The sequence below is a fragment of the Pinus tabuliformis genome, chromosome 9 (assembly GCF_031772625.1).
Source record: "Pinus tabuliformis cultivar Carrire ecotype Pingquan chromosome 9, CPIR1, whole genome shotgun sequence".
Taxonomy (NCBI): domain Eukaryota; kingdom Viridiplantae; phylum Streptophyta; class Pinopsida; order Pinales; family Pinaceae; genus Pinus; species Pinus tabuliformis.
In genome coordinates, this window is record NC_142307.1 from 1556211132 (window position 1) to 1556232193 (window position 21062).

At 34.9% G+C, this 21062-nt stretch overlaps 2 long non-coding RNA genes across 2 annotated transcripts; both read left to right on the forward strand.

The window, feature by feature from the left end:
* The first annotated feature begins 335 nt into the window (after positions 1–335).
* LOC149154549 (uncharacterized) lies at positions 336–12573 on the forward strand. The gene is made up of 5 exons (XR_016263068.1): positions 336–691; positions 4203–4309; positions 10544–10885; positions 11066–11298; positions 11979–12573. It is a non-coding gene; the product is annotated as an uncharacterized LOC149154549 (long non-coding RNA).
* LOC149154550 (uncharacterized) lies at positions 4885–6837 on the forward strand. Its single transcript, XR_016263069.1, has 2 exons — positions 4885–5635; positions 6315–6837. It is a non-coding gene; the product is annotated as an uncharacterized LOC149154550 (long non-coding RNA).
* Positions 12574–21062: the final 8489 nt, after the last annotated feature.

A 21062-nucleotide genomic window follows, 5' to 3' on the forward strand; every position in this document is an offset into this window, starting at 1 on the left:
TTTTTTTTTCTTGGTAAGACTAATCTAAGTACCCATGGGGGATTTGAACCAGTGACCTATCGCAAGGAGTGCCTTAACAGAACACCCATTCACCGTCAATCCAAAGCCCCGTGGGCCAATTTTTAAATTTTAATAATATAATAAAATTTCAATTTCAAATAATAATATGTATTATATACATATATATTATAGAATTATATAAATTTTAATTACATCGTAAGGCGTTCCCCTTTGAAATCAACTCCCCTCTTGCCCACCTGTCATCATTTTCACCCTAAGATAATATGATAGATGATTCAAAAAAGCTCAACCGTTTGATCAGAGGAAAGTAGTTACTAATTCATTGAAGACTGGTATTTGATTCTAGGGCATAGGTAAAGACACTTTTTGTGAGATCTGACTACTCACCAAATGGGAAAATGATCACTGCATCTGGACACCATCCCACACTATTAATTTTGTATTCTCTATTGTGTATATGTTCAAAGAATGCTGTAAGATGAGCTTGCAGATTGTGCAAGTCGTGGATCACCCAGCTCTAGCACAAATCCTGTGCAAAGAGCAGAGGCCGAGCATCAACAGAAGCACTCTGTACTCCTGGAATGGAGTGTATTTTGGAGAGCAAGGTCTGGGTTCCTATGGGGTCATACTATTCGTGCTCCTTGTGGGATAGTTTGTGCTTCAGAATCAGGTGACTCTCTCTCTGTCTCACAACTTCCTTTGTTTTTAACACATGGAAATTGGTGCCCCCAAATTCCATATGAACTAGACTTGTGATAATAAGAGAAGCTAAGGAATGGGTTGAGGCTCATATATGCATTGTTGCAAGGTAAATAAACAGAAAGTTTGAGGTGTTGTTTAAGTTAATGACCTCCTTTATTTGGTGTGTGAATGCACTTAATGTGTATGTGGCCTCTTATGAGAACAATGACCATATGTGGCCTCATATGCACACTAGGATTCTATCAGCTTTGTTCATCTCCCTGGTTTTCCTCTGAAGTTTGTCATCTGGTTATCCCGCTACTGGACCCTAACCCTCTAACGAAGATCACAGTTCCATAGCTCATGGAGGTTTCTTGGTTTAGGTTTCTTGGTTTCCTTAGGGCTTCAAGTCCCCACAGGCCTATAATGATGTCGATGTCGAACAGCTGGAAAATGTTGAATCGACCTTCCCCGCCCCAAGCTGACCTACCTGAACGCCTTCGACATAATTTCCCTCTTGTCGGGGTTCAATCTCTCGAGGTTGTTCAAGGATGATGTGGTGAAGCAGGAGGAGTCGAGGTTCACTTCAAGTCAGTTGGCATCGAGCATAATGTCGAAGCTGGAGGAGATTGGAAGTCTTTCCTAGTTCAGTTTCAAGAAGTCTAAGGACTGTAAGGTGAAGTTGCAGGGGTGGGGGTAGGGGCGAAAGGGGAATTTCTCCACATAGGCCAAGATTTTCTAAGTCACGCCCTCACTCTTCATGTTGGAGCTTTAGAAGATAAAAGGGGATTTGTTTGAATACAATAAGTTCTACAGTGAAGATATCAAGCCTAACATCAAAGACACCGTCTAGACATGGGATGGAAAAAAACAATAAATATATATTCGTTGTGTATACTACATGATGATTGTTCTATATAAAGTATTTTTGAGTTAAATGATTGGTTGAATCTGCAACCTGCTCTATGTTTATTGTAAATATATTCTTGGTAGAATTGATAGGATTGAGATGGAGCTGCTTCTGTCCTTTCATTGTCAATATATTTGTGGCAGGATTAGTAGGATTTAGATGGTGGTTGATCTAGTAATCTTCTTCAAAAACCCTAAGAAGAAAGATCTCAAGTCCAACTATAACTACAATTCTTGTATTAGCCTGGCCACTTGATTGCAGTCAAACCCCACCCCCTAATGTGTATGTGGCCTCTTATGAGAGTAATGGGCGTATGTGGCCTCATATGCACACTAGGATTCTGTCAGCTTTGTTCATCTCCCATATTACAATGATTGGGTACTTCTCAATCAAGAAATTATATTATTCGCCCTTGCTCCTTCCACTTCCACTTGTAACTCTGGTATTGATGTTGAGAAATTTGAGGATGCTCAATCCATCATTTCCTCAAGGATGACCTCTATTACTATATCCATTGCTTGACCAACCATACCTAATTTTGTTTCTCCAATTCCTTCTGTGTACAAAACCAGATATGAGAGGCAGGTGACTATTGTTGCTTTTCCCATCGTTATAAGAATAATATGTCATTGTATTTTGATTGGAGCATACAAGCGTTCCAATATCCCCAAGACGAGAACAACTCAAGTTCTCTGTTGTAACATAGTTTAGGATGTATCAGAGCCTACAGAGTCATTATTCTCTGTTTGTCTTCTATGTCCTCCGCTTCTTGTTCATTCTATTTATTTTTTATATCACAAATGAATATGATATACTATGGATGCTATCTATTTTCATTTGTTTAGTTGGGCCAACATGAAACATATGTTTGTGGTTCTTCTCTTAACTTGAAATAGTGTATATTTATACCCTTTTTCTGCAATGTTTGTTAGGATTAAGTTAAATTTGTTATGTTCTGAGTTTTCTTCATCAGTTTGAGGCAATGCTAAAGCATTGTTCATAGAAATAAGGTTGAAAGTTTCCTGCAATGTTTATTCAGATTAACTTAAAGTTATGTTGTGAATTTTCTTCATCAGTTTGAGGCAATGCTAATGCATTATTCACAGAAATAAGGTTGAATATTCTTATGGGTTGATTGTTTGCACCATCCTTTAATGGTGGAAAGTATTTCAAACAAATGTTTTTTGAATTGGCTTCCACTTATTTACCTTTAGCACCATTCAATTCAGTGAACTTCTACCTAGAAGTGGTGAGTAGGGGGTGTATATTCTGAAAAAAGTTATGAAGGCACAATTACAATCATAAGCATGTGAGTGATAGGTCTAAGCTAACCATTGATGACCAAGTTAATTTTAGGTGGCAACCTAACTCAATCGTTATGCTGCTTGGCAATTCTCTTCCTCCCAATGCTAATGACCTCTTTTATTTGGTGTGTGTACGTACTTAATGTGTATGTCGTCTTTTATGAGAGAAATGGGCATATGTGACCTCATATGCACACTAGGATTTTGTCAACTTTGTTCATCTCCCAGAGTACAATGATTGGGTACCTCTCAATCAAGAAATTATATTATTCATCCTTGCTCCTTCCACTTCCACTTGTAACTGTCGTATTGATGTTGAGCAATTTGATGATGCTCAGTCCACCATTTCCCCAAGGATGACCTCTACAACTACATCCATTGCTTGACCAACCATACCTAATTTTGTTTCTCCAATTCCTTCTGTGTACAAAACCAGATATGAGAGGCAGGTGACTATTGTTGCTTTTCCCATCGTTATAAGAATAATATGTCATTGTATTTTGATTGGAGCATACAAGCGTTCCAATATCCCCAAGATGAGAAAAACTCAAGTTCTCTGTTGTAACATAGTTTAGGATGTATCGGAGCCTACAGAGTCATTTTTCTCTGTTTATCTTCTATGTCCTCCACTTCTTGTTCATTCTATTTATTTTGTATATACTATGGATGCTAGCTATTTTCATTTGTTTAGTTGGGCCAACATGAAACATCTGTTTGTGGTTCTTCTCTTAACTTGAAATAGTGTATATTTATACCCTTTTTTCTGCAATGTTTATTAGGATTAAGTTAAATTTGTTATGTTCTGAGTTTTCTTCATCAGTTTGTGGAAATGCTAAAGCATTGTTCACAAAAATAAGGTTGAAAGTTTCTTGCAATGTTTATTCAGATTAACTTAAAGTTATGTTGTGAATTTTATTCATTAGTTTGAGGCAATGCTAATGCATTATTTACAGAAATAAGGTTGAATATTCTTATGGGCTGATTGTTTGCACCATCCTTTAATGGTGGAAAGTATTTCAAACAAATGTTTTTTGAATTGGCTTCCACTTATTTACCTTTAGCACCATTCAATTCAGTGAACTTTTGCCTAGAAGTGGTGAGTAGGGGGTGTATATTCTGAAATTTTTTATGAAAGCACAATTACAATCATAAGCATGTGAGTGATAGGTCTGAGCTAACCATTGATGACCAAGTTAATTTTAGGTGGCAACCTAACTCAATCGTTACGCTGCTTGGCAATTCTCTTCCTCCCAATGCTGATGACCTCTTTTATTTGGTGTGTGTAGGTACTTAATGTGTATGTGGTCTTTTATGAGAGAAATGGGCATATGTGACCTCATATGCACACTAGGATTTTGTCAACTTTGTTCATCTCCCAGAGTACAATGATTAGGTACTTCTCAATCAAGAAATTATATTATTCGCCCTTGCTCCTTCCACTTCCACTTGTAACTGTCGTATTGATGTTGAGCAATTTGATGATGCTCAGTCCACCATTTCCTCAAGGATGACCTCTACTACTACATCCATTGCTTGACCAACCATACCTAATTTTGTTTCTCCAATTCCTTATGTGTACAAAACTAGATATGAGAGCCAGGAGACTATTGCTTCTTTTCCCATCATTATAAGAATAATATGTCATTTTATTTTGATAGGACCATACAAGCGTTCCAAGATACCCAAGACGAGCACAACTCAAGTTCTCTATTGTAACATAGTTTAGGATGTATCAGAGCCTACAGAGTCATGATTGTCTGTTTATCTTTTATGTCCTCCACTTCTTGTTCATTCTATTTATTTTGTATATCACAAATGAATATGATATACTATGGCTGCTAGCTATTTTCATTTGTTTAGTTGGGCCAACATGAAACATCTGTTTGTGGTTGCACAGAGAGGGATCAAAATGTTGGTGCTAGAATCTGGGTCCCATTACTGACTATATAGTGTTGTTTCTCAAGGTTTTCCTCTGCCACAATAGCTCACGAAGTCTAGATCCCAGAGAATGGTATCATCTCTGTGTCAACTGTCATCAAGAAGAAGGGAATTGGGAGATGATGAGATTGAACTGCAGCATCAGAAGGATGAGTTAGAGACCATTTATGTGTCTCAGACATGCTTGACATGGGAGGCACTGCATTGGCAATACAAGAAAATTCAACAACTAGCAGCCTCCAATTCAAAACCTTCTCCATGCTATGATAGCTCAGCAGAGCAATTTCAGTACTTTCAAGTTCTGCTGCAGAGATTTATAGAGAACGAGCCCTATGATCAGGGACTCAGAAGCCAAGTCTATGCCAGATGCCAGTACCAATTGCCTAAGTTGCTTCAAGTTCCTGTTGTCAAGGGAGTTCTTGTTGTCAAGGGTAATTAGCATCAATCAAATATTTTATCCTATTATATTCTCAATACTTTGGGCTTGTGCCCATATTCTTTCTTGCTATATCAGATCAAATCCTAATGTCTAATATATGTATATGTAGAAGCAACTTCAGTAGGAGAAGAAGAAGACAAGATCCCAGCAGAACAAGCAACTTTAGTAACTACCTCCCAGTTGGCTGGAATTGTGGAGGGCGCTATCATGACTTTCTGGGATTTCCTTAAGGCAGACAAAGAAAAAATTTCCAAAAAACTGGACATGTTATGGAGACAGCCAAAGAAAATGGATTCCACATACTTGGCTCTCTTGAAGGTCATTAAAAGTTTCTTGAATAAGGTGAGTTTGAATGCAAGAAGAGAGCAAGGTAGGACCCTATATTAACTCTTCTTGTGTGTACCAGGCTAGTGATATGGTTGTATTGAATAAAAGGATAAAATAGGATAAAATATCCAATTAAGGTCCACTAGGGTAGTCTTACATGTGTTTAGTTCTTTTTATGATGGAGAGAAACCCACTTTGAGATCACACAACTTCTCTCACACACAAAGGAAACATGTGTTAAGCTCCTTTGATAATGGAAGGAAATCAACTCAGGAAGTCAAACACCTTCCCTTACACATACACTCAGGAGCATTCAGGTCTAATATGTATACCTCAATGTTGGGAAGAATATCATTGATTCAAACAAATCACTGGTGTATTAAATATTGAATCTTAGTTGTCATGCAACTCTAAATTCAATAAACCAAGTTTGATACACCAGTCATCTAGTCTAACTAGAGATATCCATGGAGTTGCAATATATCAAAGTCAGGTTTATATGAGTCTGTGTTACATTTTGATTATCTTAAAATGAAATTCAGGCTTCCTTCAAATTAATCAAAGCATACAGTAAGAGTGCTTACACTTACATTGTTGTTAATATTATATATTGAGTTTTTTGTTAGTTTCTCTGATTGATTTTGTGTTTTGGGGTGTTGGTCTCTTAATAATATTACCAAAATTGGCTTTGCAGAAAGAGGCTAGACTGCAAGAACTCAAAAGAAGACACAAATGTGTGAGACAAAAGATGAGATCAGACATCAGCCTAAGCAAGGAGGAAGCAACTGAAATCTTGCTTGGTTTTATTGATATCAAGATAATATCCCGAGTGTTGAAGATGTCCAGGATCAGTAAAGACCATTTATGTTGGTGTGAAGAAAAACTCAATAAACTGGTTGTATCCAAGGGCAAGCTACATAGAGATTATTCGCCTGTGTTTTTCCCATCTTAGAAATCAAGCCAATCTTGATTCTTCTTGGATCTCAGATTACCAGTTGTTAACATGGATTTGCTAGTCTAAGGGAAGGCTAAATCTCCTCCCTTCTAGCTCCAAAAATGTACATAGAATAGAATATTTGTATTTACTTAGGACTTAGATCCTATAGGATGTAGGATCATGTCACAAAGTAAGTTGTTTAACTCAATGCCATCTCTACATTGTTGATGCTCATGTTTTGAAGTTTTAAAAATCATCAAGGTAAAAACTTAGTTGTTTAGAGGATGGATCTTTGATGTTTGAAAATATAGCTTCCCTGTATAGAAGCAGAGATGTTGTGTTTTGTTGTCAATTTTGTATTAATATAAGTAGTTTTGTAAGCTCAAATGAACACAAAGATACTACAAATTAATTTTCAAGTTCATTGTTTCTCATATATCATGGGGTGTTAAATTCCACTGCCATTAAATAGAAAACCAGCATATATATGGATAATAATCTCAAAATTTTGGTGCCTTAATAAGAGAAATATTGTTTGAATACAGATTTCGCAAAAAACCAACATCTATATGGATAATAATCTCAAAGTTTTGGTGCCTTAATAAGAGGAATATTCTTTGAATGAAAATTTTTGTAGCTATTCATATTGTAGATAGACTTCTATAGGTGAACTTTCTAAGGAGGACATACAATTTGCCGATTCAAAATGCTTCTTCTGTCCTTGAGGATAGGCAGAGTGTCTACAATAAAAGTCTCGAAAGGTCCAACATTTTAGCCTACTTACACAATTCAACTCTCGAAGTATATATACAAGAAGAATAAATAATGTAATTTATTGTGACAAATTAGTCAGAGGCCAAATTGATAGTCTGTGTTAGTTCATTAAACCAATATCATTAGATCTTATAAATAATAATACTACAGTTCATTATCTATCAGGTTCAAACCAAGCCTGATAAGACTAGGTATGTTCTTAGCGTGCAGTGTACTTTGATAAGATGAATGCTTTTGCCTCATGTATGTTGTTAGATTCTAGTGCATGCTCATTAAGAAGTTGTTACACTGTAATAGCTATGGATAGGAAGCGTGAAAATGAAACTTGTATGGAAGCTTGAAATGCTTTTGGCCCATGTATACTATTAGATTCTCGTGCATTTTCATTGAGAAGATATTGTTACAATGTAACAACTGTGGATAGGAAGTATGAAAATGAAACTTGGCAAGAAGATTGAAATTTACAAAGAATGGATTTCAGATAATTGTATGTGAGAGAATAATGATATTTTTTCATTTTCAAAATTCGATGTACAATCCTAATAAATAATTGGAACTGCGTTAGCTTTATTGATTAAAAGAGTTATCGAGGAATACTATTTGATCCTTTGATTTTGAATTAGCAAACTTCAGAACTCAAACATTAATCATAGAAGGAACTAGCGACTCATTGTCTATTTCGTGTGGTACATGAGAAAAAAATAAACAAGTAGTTGCAAAGTCTAGAGATGTGATTCTAGGAACAATTTTCTTTTTGTTTTAAGATATGGAAAAATAGGTCTATAGGATTTCTATGAGATAAAATAAACTCTATTCTAACATTTAGATTGTGAGGAATTTCTTAAACTGGACCTATTCAAGATTATATATATATATATATATATATATATATATATATATATATATATATATATAGATATATATATATATATATATTGGGCTGAATGCATACATGTACCAACCAAACCAACTCTGTTCTGGATTGCATTATTCACTGAAATTTAGTGTAGGATCGCATATTTGACTAAAGTTTTATCAATTTATTTATCCAACTTTTGTTCAATCTAAATGTATGAAAGGGAAATCAAGATTGCAAACATGACTGAATTTTTAAGTAATTCACAAATTTTTTTCTATTAGCTTTTCTTCAATGAAAGGCATGAAAGGGAAATGTACTAGGGTAGAGAAATAAATGTTTCTTTTACAATTTCTTAATTAAATATGAAGGGGGCGACATAAATCAGTTATAATTTTTTTTTAATTGACAGTGACACCTAACATGAACTTTCTCATCTAATTATTGCTTAAAAATATTGAGTTTTTAATGCTACCAGAACTTTTAATGGACATTTCTGAGAAATAAGCATTGCTCTATGCATAACACATAGAAGGAAAATAATTCCTTTTATATGGTGTAGAGTAAGAGCTTGGCTTAGTGCTTAAGAATGAACACCAAAGAGGGTTTGTCAAATCTCCAAAGGGGGTTTATAAAATATTTTGAGCTGAGGAATCATTCATTAACTCTCAAGATAAAATAGGCAGTAGTCTAAAGAGGTAATTTTTTTCCCTTTTCTTAGGCTGAATTTTCAGTTGATTTCATTTGAAATTTCGTTAGAAATTGGGAAAATTATAGTTGCAAGTTGTTGAATCTATCAATTTCGACATTTGAAAACACAATTTAATTGACAATGTTACAATATTAGTATTTCCTTATTTCGTAAAAAAAAACCAAAAAATTGCCAGCATTTGTGAGCTGAAGACATATATGCTCCAACGTCTAGAGTCACTTTCTTCCAAATGATAGCCTTTTCATTTGAAGATCTTGTTTGACTCTCTTTCTCTGGAAGAGGGAGCAGGTTAGCAGGGCAATTTTGGTTTCAAAGAAAGGCAATTTCTTGGTGTTGATGGTATTCCTCGGGGGGTTTATTTTCTTCCAAAAGATAGTGTTTTCATTTGAAGACCTTTTTGACTCTCTTTCTCTGGAAGATGGAGCAGGTTAGCAGGGCAATTTTGGTTTCAAAGAAAGGAAATTTCCTGGTGTCGATGGTATTCCTCTGGTGGTTTATTTTTGTTCTAATTATAAATGGTCTGCTAGAATTTTATGAAGAGGCTATATTTTGCGATACAGATCTTATAAATTTGTTCTGAAGCCAGCTCATAAATTACTGTGAATTGCATAGCCATTACGTTGCTTCATGTCATCTTATAAAATTTCAGTATTCTATCAAAGAGGATATATTAAAATTCTAGGAAGAGGCTATATTTGGTGGCATTTTGACTAGAGGTATTACTAAATATATTCCCAAGCCATATGATGGATTAGTTAATGTTTCTTACAAATTTCAAATGTATAACCCTTGGTGATTATTTTTTGTCAAAGTGGCTTTGTTTTTATGAGATTATTCTTTTACGAACTCTGATTCCTCATTAATAGGAAATGTATTAGGCGAAGAACTTTGATTAAAATGTTTCTTTGGTATTGATAGATTTTGTCAAGAATTTTGATAGATTTTAAATAAAGTTTTGATGGGATTAAATAAGTTTTTTTTTGTAACAATGTTGGGATACAATATACTTAATATTTGGAGAAAATTTTAGGGTGATCATATTTACTTTAAGGATAGACTTTATTGAATCTAAAATATAAGATTTAAGATTTGAAGAAAGCTTATAAGAATGATTAGTGTTTTGTTCAAATATGTTTCTAATCATTTGGAAGTAATGAAAAGTTATTGATAATGTTTATCTTCAAAGTTCAATCAAACAATGTTGTATTCTTATTTTAGTGTTTTGTTTCATATGTTGAAGCTCCACATTATGTCTCGAGAGATTTATTTTTAGGGCCCAAGTTTATTCTTACCAAATTAGTAAGAGCTCCTCCCCTACTAATTTAGATAGAAATGGATTACCCTTCTATATATTATGCCTATAACTATTTATTTAAGAAATTTGATACAAAACTTATCAAATGGTATTAAAAAGGTTTTTAAGTGCCATAAAGATTTCAAGCATGTCTAGAAGTCACATAAACCTTTTATACCAATTGTGCTTCGTGTTGTTGTTTAACAATTTGTCATTTTAAAAATCAACAATTCTTATTATGGTCATTTTGAAAAAATAATAATGAACTGTTTTATTTAAATTGGGTTTTTTGATCCAATTTTCTGGGTCATGGCCTTTCTCAATAAAGCCTTTTAATGTTTTTTCTCAAGGTTTTCCTCTGCCACAACAGCTCACGAAGTCTAGATCCCAGAGAATGGTATCAACTTTGCATCAACTGTCATCAATAAGAAGGGAATTGATAGATGATGAGATTGAACTGCATCATCAGAAGGATGAGTTAGAGACCATTTATGTGTCTCAGACATGCTTGACATGGGAGGCACTACACTATAAATACAAGAAAATTCAACAACTGGCAGCCTCCAATTCAAAACCTTCTCCATGCTATCATAGCTCAACAGAGAAATTTCAGTACTTTCAAGTTCTGCTACAGAGATTTATAGAGAACAGGCCCTATGATCAGGGACTCAGAAGCCAAGTCTATGCTAAATGTCGGTACCAATTTCCTAAGTTTCTTCAATTTCCTACTATCAAGAGAGTTCCTACTATCAAGCGTAATTAGCATCAATTAAATATTTTGTCCTATTATATTCTCAATACGTTGGGCTTGTGCCCATATTCCTTCTTGCTATATCAAATCAAATCCTAATGTCTAATATATGTATATGCAGAAGTAGCTTTAGTAGGAGAAGAAGAAGACCATATCCCAGAAGAACAAGCAACTTTAGTAACTGCCTCCCAGTTGGCTGGAATCATGGAGGGCGCTATCATGACTTTCTGGGATTTCCTTAAGGTAGACAAAGAAAAAATTTCCAAAAAACTGGACATGTTATGGAGACAACCAAAGCAAATGGATTCCATAGACTTGGCTCTCTTGAAGGTCATTAAAAGTTGCTTGAATAAGGTGAGTTTGATTGCAAGAAGAGAGCTAGGTAGGACCATCTATTAACTCTTCTTGTGTGTACCAGGCTGGTGATATGGTTGTATTGAATAAAAGGATAAAATAGGATAAAATATCCAATTAAGGTCCACTAAGATAGTCTTACATGTGTTTAGTTCTTTTTATGATGGAGAGAAACCCACTTTGAGATTACACAAATTCTCTCATACACAAAGGAAACAGGTGTTAAGATCCTTTGATAATGGAAGGAAATCAACTCAGGAAGTCAAACACCTTCACTTACACATACACTCAGGAGAATTTAGGTCTAATAAGTATATCTCAACGTTGGGAAGAATATCACTGATTCAAACAAATCACTGGTGTCTTAAATATTGAATCTTAGTTGTCATGCAGCTCTAAATTCAATAAACCAAGTTTGATACACCAGTCATCTAGTCTAACTAGAGATATCCATGGAGCTGCAATATATCAAAGTCAGGTTTATATGAGTCTGTGTTACATTTTGATTATCTTAAAATGAAATTCAGGCTTCCTTCAAATTAATCAAAGCATACAGTAAGAGTGCTTACACTTACACTGTTTTTAATATTATATATTGAGTTTTTTTGTTAGTTTCTCTAATTGATTTTGTGTTTTGGGGTGTTGGTCTCTTAATAATATTACCAAAATTGGATTTGCAGAAAGAGGCTAGATTGCAAGAACTCAAAAGAAGACACAAATGTGTGAGACAGAAGATGATATGAGACATCAGCCTGAGCAAGGAGGAAGGAACTAAAATCTTGCTTGGTTTTATTGATATCAAGATAATATCCCGAGTGTTGAAGATGTCCAGGATTAGTAAAGACCATTTACATTGGTCTGAAGAAAAACTCAATAAACTGGTTGTATCCAAGGGCAAGATACACAAATATTATTCGATGTGTTTTTCCCATCTTAGAAATCAAGCCAATCTTGATTCTTCTTGGATCTCAGATTACCAACTGTTAACATGGATTTGCTAGTCTAAGGGAAGGCTAAAGCTCCTCCCTTCTAACTCCAAAAATGTACATAGAATAGAATATTTGTATTTACTGAGGACTTAGATCCTACAGGGTGTAGGATCATGTCACAGAGTAAGTTGTTTACCTCAATGCCATCTCTACATTGTTGATGCTCATGTTTTGAAGTTTTAAAACATCCTCAAGGTAAATACCTAGTTGTTTAGAGGATGGATCTTTGATGTTTGAAAATATAGCTTCCCTGTAATGAAGTAGAGATGTTGCGTTTTGTTGTCAATTTTGTATTAATATAAGTAGTTATGTAATCTCAAATGAACACAGAGATATCACAGATTAATGTTCAAGTTCATTGTTTCTCATATATCATGGGTTGTTAAATTTCACCGCCATTAAATAGAAAACCAGCATCTATATGGATAATATCTCAAAGTTTTGGTGCCTTAATAAGAGAAATATTGTTTGAATGCAGATTTTCGCAAAAAACCAACATCTATATGGATAATAATATCAAAATTTTGGTGCCTTAATAAGAGGAGTATTGTTTGAATGCAGATTTTCGTAGTTGTTCATATTGTAGATAGACTTTTGGAGGTGAACTGTCTAAGTAGGACAAACAATTTGGCCATTCAAAAAGCTTCTTCTATCCTTGAGGATAGGCAGAGTGTCTACACTAAAAGTCCCAAAAGGTCTGACATTTTAGCCTACTTACACAGTTCAGCTCAGAAGTCTATATACAAGAAGAATAAATAATGTAATTTATTGTGATAGATTAGTGAGAGGCCAAATTGATAGTCTGTGTTAGTTCATTAAATCAATATCATGAGATCTTATAAATAATAATACTACAGTTCATTATCTATCAGGTTCAAACCAGGCTTGATAAGATGAATGCTTTTGTCTCATGTATGCTGTTAGATTCTAGTGCATGCTCATTAAGAAGTTGTTACACTGTAACAGTTGTGGATAGGAAGCGTGAAAATGAAACTTGTCTGGAAACTTGAAATGATTTTGGCCCATGTATACTGTTAGATTCTCATGCATTTTCATTGAGAATATATTGTTGCACTGTAACAACGGTGGATAAGAAGCATGAAAATGAAACTTGGCAGGAAGATTGAAATTTACAAAGAATGGATTTCAAATAATTGTATGTGAGAGAATAATGATCTTTTTTCATTTTCAAAATTCGATGTACAATCCTAATAAATAATTGGAACTACGTCAGCTTTATTGATTGAAATAATTGACTGCAGCTTTATTGATTAAAAGAGTTGTCGAGGAATATTATTTGATTCTTTGATTTTGAATTAGAAAACTTCAGAAATCAAACATTAATCACAAAATTAACTACCGACTCATTGTCTATTTTGTGTGGTACACGAGAAAAAACTGAACAAGTAGTTGCAAAGTCTAGATATGCGATTCCAGGAACAATTTTCTTTTCGTTTTAAGATATGGAAAAATAGGTCTATAGGATTTCTATGAGATAAAATAAACTTTTTTCTAACGTTTAGATTGTGAGGTATCTGTTTAACTGAACCTATTCAAGATTATATATATATATATATATATATATATATATATATATATATATATATATATATATATATATATATATATATATATATATATATATATATATATATATATATATATATATATATATAGATATATATATATCAACTTTGGACTGAATGCATACCTGTACCAACCAAACCAACTCTGTTCTGGATTGCATTATTCACTAAACTTTAGTGCAGGATCACATATTTGACTAACGGTTTATCAATTATTTTATCCAAATTTTGTTCAATCTAAATGTATGAAAGGGAAATCAAGATTGCAAACTTGACTCGACTTTTATGTAATTCACAATTTTTTTTCTATTAGCTTTTCTTCAATGAAAGGCATGAAAGGGAAATATACTAGGGTAGAGAAATAAATGTTGCTTTTATAATTTTTTAATTAAATATGAATGGGGCGACATAAATCAGTTATAATTTTTTTTAATTGATAGTGACACCTAATATGAACTTTTTCATCTTATTATAGCTTAAAAATATTGAATTTTTAATGCTACCAAAACTTTTACTAGACATTTCTGAGAAATAAGCATTGCTCATGCATAACGCATAGAAGCAAACCAATTCATTTTATATGGTGTAGAGTAAGAGCTTGGCTTAGTGCTTAAGAATGAGCACCAAAGGGGGTTTATCAAATATTTTGAGCTGAAGAATCATTCATTAACTCTCAAGATAAAATAGGCAGTAGTCTAAAGAGGTAATTTTTTTCCCTTTTCTTAGGCTAGATTTTCAATTGATTTTATTTGAAATTTTGTTAGAAATTGGGAAAATTATAGTTGCAAGTTGTTGAATCTATCAATTTCGACATTTGAAAACACAATTTAATTGACAAAGTTACAAGATTAGTATTTCCTGATTTCGTAAAAAAAAACCAAAAAAGTTCAAGTATTTATTAGCTAAAGACATATATGCTCCAATGTCTAGAGTCAGTTTCTTCCAAATGATAACCTTTTCATTTGAAGACCTTGTTTGACTCTCTTTCTCTGGAAGAGGGAGTAGGTTAGTAGGGAAATTTTGTCATTGACTTAGCAGGTGGCTTGTCGTATTGGCGCAATCGAGTCTAGACGTTGAATTGTGTGGTATTGACCTCATCAAAATTCATGATAAGAATCTGATAATCATGATGACTAGATGGTGGAGATGGTAGAGCTGCCTGACTTGGTGTAGGTTGGACAACAAGATATCCTTGGTCAGCAAAAGGATTGGTAAGTACTGCCAGTTGAGATGAAGCAGGAGGGGGAGGAGGAGCTATGGGTTGTTGTCCTCTAGAGGCAGTTTCTTTAGCTTCCCATACTTGACACATCTGAGGTAAAAGGGGACATTCATGAGTATAGTGTCCATATAGGCCTCAAAAAGCACAATGTTTGTTCATACGAAGACCCTTGTTTTTCTTGGGTTGTCTTCCCTGTTGTTGGGTTGCAGATTTAGGTTGGGGTTCCTGAGGTGCATTGGGTGGTGGACCCTAGCTATCTTGATTACCTTGGGATTTCTAGTTTAAGTTACCTTTCCCATTCTTCCTTTTCTTAGGGTTGGGAGGTTTGGCTGCGTTTTGCTGAGCATACACTTGACCTCGTGGAGGAGGTTTTTGTTGTGGTTGAGGTGGAGCAAGCATGGGGGCTAGTGTCGGAGGGGTTGGAGTGTTAGGCGATACATACAAATAATAAGGAGATGGGGCAGCATTAGGATAAAGAAGTGGAGCAAAATTTGGCCCTGACATCTATTAATGCGGCTAGGGATATGCATATGGGGTGCTAGGACCCAGATAAGAGTCTCCATGCGGAATTTTTGGGGAGGGATAAATGTAAGAGGAACTGGTCCCTCCTTGAGGTTGACCATAAGTCATCAGAGGTGGAGGATATGGTTGAGGGTGTGAAATGGTTCCAACTATGCCATTTGTAGCATGAGATGCCCCGGGTGCATTAGTAACACCAGGCCAAGGCAGATCAAGGATGACAGTATAAATATAACTTGACTGGGCGTAGACCAGATCAAATTTTAATGCTATTTGGAGCGCATCTTCCTTAGAATTGGGGAAGTGCGATGTGACGTATTTAATAATGAGGGCCAAATGTGATCTAAGGAACCACTCCAAATAGATGCGGTCTTCGAAGTCAAGAACTCTACATATGCTCTTCCTTCTACACCATTCCTGAACATGGTCAGATAGGCGAGTGGTAGAAGTTTGACAAAAAGAAGTCAATAGTTCGGTCTCAGTGTCATAATGGAGAGGTAACTGAAAATATGAAAGAAAATCTTCGGCAAGAGTTGCAAAAGTGGAATGAGTGGCTCTGGGTTGATCGGCATACCAGTTGGTAGTAGCTCCAGTAAGATTGTGTTGGAACAGATGAAGACAGATGGAGTCTTCAGTGATAGAATTGGATGAACACCACATATGGAATGAGCGAACATGATCAGTGGGATGTTCTCCGGATTACCTTCAAACTTTTGGATTTTTTAAGGAAGTTTAGTAGGCATAGCTGGCCAATTAGGATCATGGAGAAGAGGATCATTAATGAGTTGGCTAAAATCGGGGAGATTCAAACCAACCATAAAAGGAAGCAATGTAGGAGGGGTGACCACACCGGTGGGGGTTATACTTATGGAGTTTCCCTCGTTGGTACCGGGGATACCACCTTGGTTTCCCACATCCACATTGGTGCCTAACATGGTGGCAGTATAGGGTTGATAAGATTCAGAATCAAAGGAAGAATTAGATGAATCAGTAGAATTAGAATTAGAATGATGACTTGATGGAGGACTGGGAGGATGTACTCTAACTCGACTAGGAGGAGTAATATGTCCTAACGAGAACTGAGGGAGAATACCTCGAATTCTCCACGAGAAACACCTAAGGGCATAATGATGTCAAGAAAATAATGACTCTAAGGACTAACGAGCGATGATAGGAATAAAATAGCAACAACAAAAAAAAAAAACACCTAGTGCAGTGGTGCCAAGTGTAAACTAATTATATTAATGATGTTACTTTAATATAAGAAAACACGTCCTATCAAAGGAAAACACCTCTAACCTAGAGGTGGTATAAATCCCCAAACAATCCTAAATATATTATTTCATATGGCCTTCCAAAGAACTTCTTACTTGATGGAATCTCATTTCCCCAAGTAGATTTGTCTAGAGAAAGGTAGGGTAGAGAACCAACTACTTCCCACAGTCAGTCCTATAAGGTGTTTTCCTAAGATTGATCACTATGTTTACCTTCATCCCATGGGGGTGGTTGAGTCTTGAGCTTCTTGGTGATAATCCAACGCACGGGACTCCTTGCCACAAGTTGTGTAGCCCTAAGGAGAACTGCTTTCATGATGACCTAGCCTAACCCCTTATGAATCAGGTTTCTGATGCACTCCAGCTTTGGAGTGTGGGATGGTGAAGGATTTTAAGCTCCCTAATATGTCAACTTCTATGTCTCAATTAAAGAGATCGATGGGTTTTATTTGAAGTCTATCCCACTGATCCTACACCTATACTACAAATATTGTTTGGCCTTTGTTCCCAAGTGGGCTTAATCTATGTGTGTTGAGTTATTAAGGTGTAGTGTTTCAATTCTTGGCTTGGCGGTGTTAACCAAGCTCACATTCACTTAGGGTGTGAGTGTGTGAAAATAATGTGTCAAGTGGATGAGTTAATTGAGCATGTTTTATGATGCCATGTGCTTCTAAAAATAAAGTGTTGAAATACTATACATGAATCTGAAAATGACAAAAAAATAAACAGCCAATCAAGTACACAAAACCCTAGCCAAAAAGGTTATCAAACAGCTAAGAAAGAGAGGGAAAAAAAGATACTCAAAGACACATAAAATTCCTAAAAGACCTAATGTCAAAGGGATTGAGATCTATAGGCACTAATCTATTGTAAATGGTGTAGACAAACACCAAAATCAAAGGTGAAAATTGTTGCAAAGGAGAGGTATGAAGCTCCAAGACCTAGGATGCTCAAGGGGATCCTAATGGGGAAAAGGAAAAACCAAAAATATAATGGGATAAAAGGTAAAATAAACCTATCCAAAAGTGTTGAAAATTAATGGATTAGATTTTCAAAATCAATGGCTAAAAATGTTGAAACCCTAGACTCCTCACTCAGTCAATCTCTTTCTAACAATGTGGAGATGTACTATAAACCCTAGGGGGATTTTCCTTCCTCAAAGAGAAAAAATAAGAGAATATAGGCCTAGGAAAGACCGAAAATAGAGTTGAAGTACCCTTCCCAGTCTACACACAAAACTCTTGGAAAATCTGAAGAAAAAAAATTCAGAAGAATTTCCGGGAAAATTCCAAAACGCAGGTACAGACTTGGAACAATGAAAAACACAGTTTTTGGGCCAAAAAGTGCACTCTAGAATGCAGATCTAGGGTTGAAAAGTGTGTTTTCCTCTTAGGACTCTCGATCGGCATATCTCGCACAAATGTTTTTCCGTCTCCTGCTCGAGTGGTACATGTGACCCACGGAAAGAACTAAAAAACCACCAGAATTTGAAAATTTGACAAAAAAGGAAATAATACTATAAATAGAAATTGAGAGGCTAAAAATAGTTGTAGAAAACCATGAAATTTACTAAAACTTTAGTCACCCAAGAACATTGTTATTACACCAGTGGAGTCATCATTTGTTAGTGAAAAATGTAGCTTAAAGACCTAGTGGATTCACCATTTGTTAGTATGAAATTTCTTGGAAGGTGTACCAAAAACACTTCACTTAAGTCACTAGGTGACAAGTGACCCTAACAACAATTTGTGGTTGCTTACACTTCAGATCTGCAATAAAAAGTGGAAAAACCTACAATAAAAATAACATATACGATCCAAAACAACAAACAACAATATAGATATCCAATGCAATAACCCAAATGGAAAATGAATAAATATTTTATTGATAACACCAGATTAAGGAGATCTACAAAAAGGGTCTGCAAATCTCCCCCCACCATGTGATGGGTCCTTTGATTTCCTTGATGCTTCAGTAATCGATCTTCTCTCTCAATATGTGAAAAACCTAGAACAATTTGAAGAACTCAAATGGGAGCTCAAAAGAAAAGAGATGATAATAGTGATGATGATAATGATCATGGTGAAGAATGAATGAAAAAACCTCCTATTTATAACGAAGTATTGAGTTAATCTCGAAAATGGAGAATAATAAAATAATATTGACCAAATCAAGATCTAACTATTAGGAATACTTTATTATATTTTTGGATAGGGAAAAGATATTCAAAATGGTCAAATATCTTTATTTAGAAATAATTAACAAATAAAATGATTTATTAATTATTTCGCGAGGATTAATAATGGTGTGAAATTGAAATAATTAGTAAATAATGATTTAACCATTATTCCAATAATGGAAATAAGGAATAATAAATAAATAGGGATTTATTTAATTATTCCTAGGAGATTTAGTCAAATGTGACCGGGAAGAACTATCAAACAATTATTTAATAACTACTCCTAAAGAAAATTAAATAAATAAGTATTTATTCAATTATTCTCATGGGGTTTTTCAATTTTAATAAGAAAATAATTTAATAAAAATGGTTTACTAAATTATTTTCTATGGTGAAATTGATTTTACAATGGTAAAACTAATCCTACATGGTGTATTTTGATCCACCTAGTTAGAAATGGCTATGTTTGATCAGTGGTTGTCATTGATGTCAACCCAAGCAGCACCAGGGGCTACCTCGGTCTTGCATGGGAAATTTGACTTGACAAATTACTCTATTTTGAGTCAAGGATTGACTAGATGGATTCTACTCATTGCGATGTTTTCGTTGATATATGGCACGCCACGTAATTCTTCACGGTTTGAGAGATATTCAAGTTTGAAGTTAGTAACCCTAGTTAGTGGGCTAAAACCATATGGGGTTGTGGCATGTCACTCATAATTGGTTGTGGTCATTGAATAGTAAATAATTAACAATGTTTTTTTTCTCCTAAAATCCCTCCAATATTCACTTGTTGAGGACCCTCTCAACTTAGGACATTCATATAAATAGTGACCCTCATATCCTCCTCTTGTAGGGATTTTGTGGCTTCAAACAGACCGTTGTGGGATTTTCTCTATAAAACATTTTCTGTGAAACTTCTAAAGTTGAAATGAAAACCCATTTGAGCTGAAATATTGATGAAGCTCGTGACCGAATTTTAGATCTTGGTTCTCTATATTTTCGGAGATATGATCTGAGAAAGTTAGGGTTTTTACAGGCTCCTGAATTCCATGTCAAACATAGCCGAAGGTCGAATAGTGACACGTGGCACTTCGTACAAGTTCACTTTATTGAACCAGTCTATAATCAAGTCATCGTGGGAGATTGGGCATAACTCTTTCTTGAAGAACCCAATCTTGATCAGACCTACGGGGTTGGAAAGAGGACTCAGAGGGCTACCATAGGATGAAATATTAGACCCTTGAGATCCAAAATTACATAGATACAACAAATTCAATATAGAGCTCCTAGAAGGCAAGAAAAACCATGCATTAAAGGATCACTACAGTAAGGACCACACATCAAAATTCAAGGGTAGGTTTCCTACAACAAGGTATGTATGATTAGTGTTTACATTTGAATTTTGAGCATCATCTCTGACATATGTTTTTGTAGGACAACATAAGTATATACAGGGTCTCAGTTTATCTCTATGTTTCTATATGTCACAGTTGCTTTTGATACCACATTTCGGATATCTTGTTCTTGATACTACACATTTGATGCTACAAATTCCTTATGCTACACCAAGTCTGCTAAATCTATATGATGTTGTAAGTTCATATTACTTGTCTTGTCACAATTGATAGAATGATCTTTATTGTTGTACTTAGAACTTGGTCCATCACAAGTCTAGGGTATGTCATCAGTTTTTATTGTATATATCTTTAGGTCAGTTTTGGATATAGGCTTGCATAGAGTCTGAGCCTATATCAAGAGTGGGACTCTTTTTCTATTGTTGTAACAATGTAGGTTTTAACCCCGTACATAAATTACCTGCATACGAATTCTAAGAACAAAAAATAAACAATGCGAGAGCATATAAAACACATATACACAGAGATTTTCCCCTGGATCCCAAAACCGGGACTACCAGCTTGATTTTTCATTATGTTCCTTTCAATGTTACAATACATATTTATACATGCCGAAGCATCCAATACCATGGACTGAAAA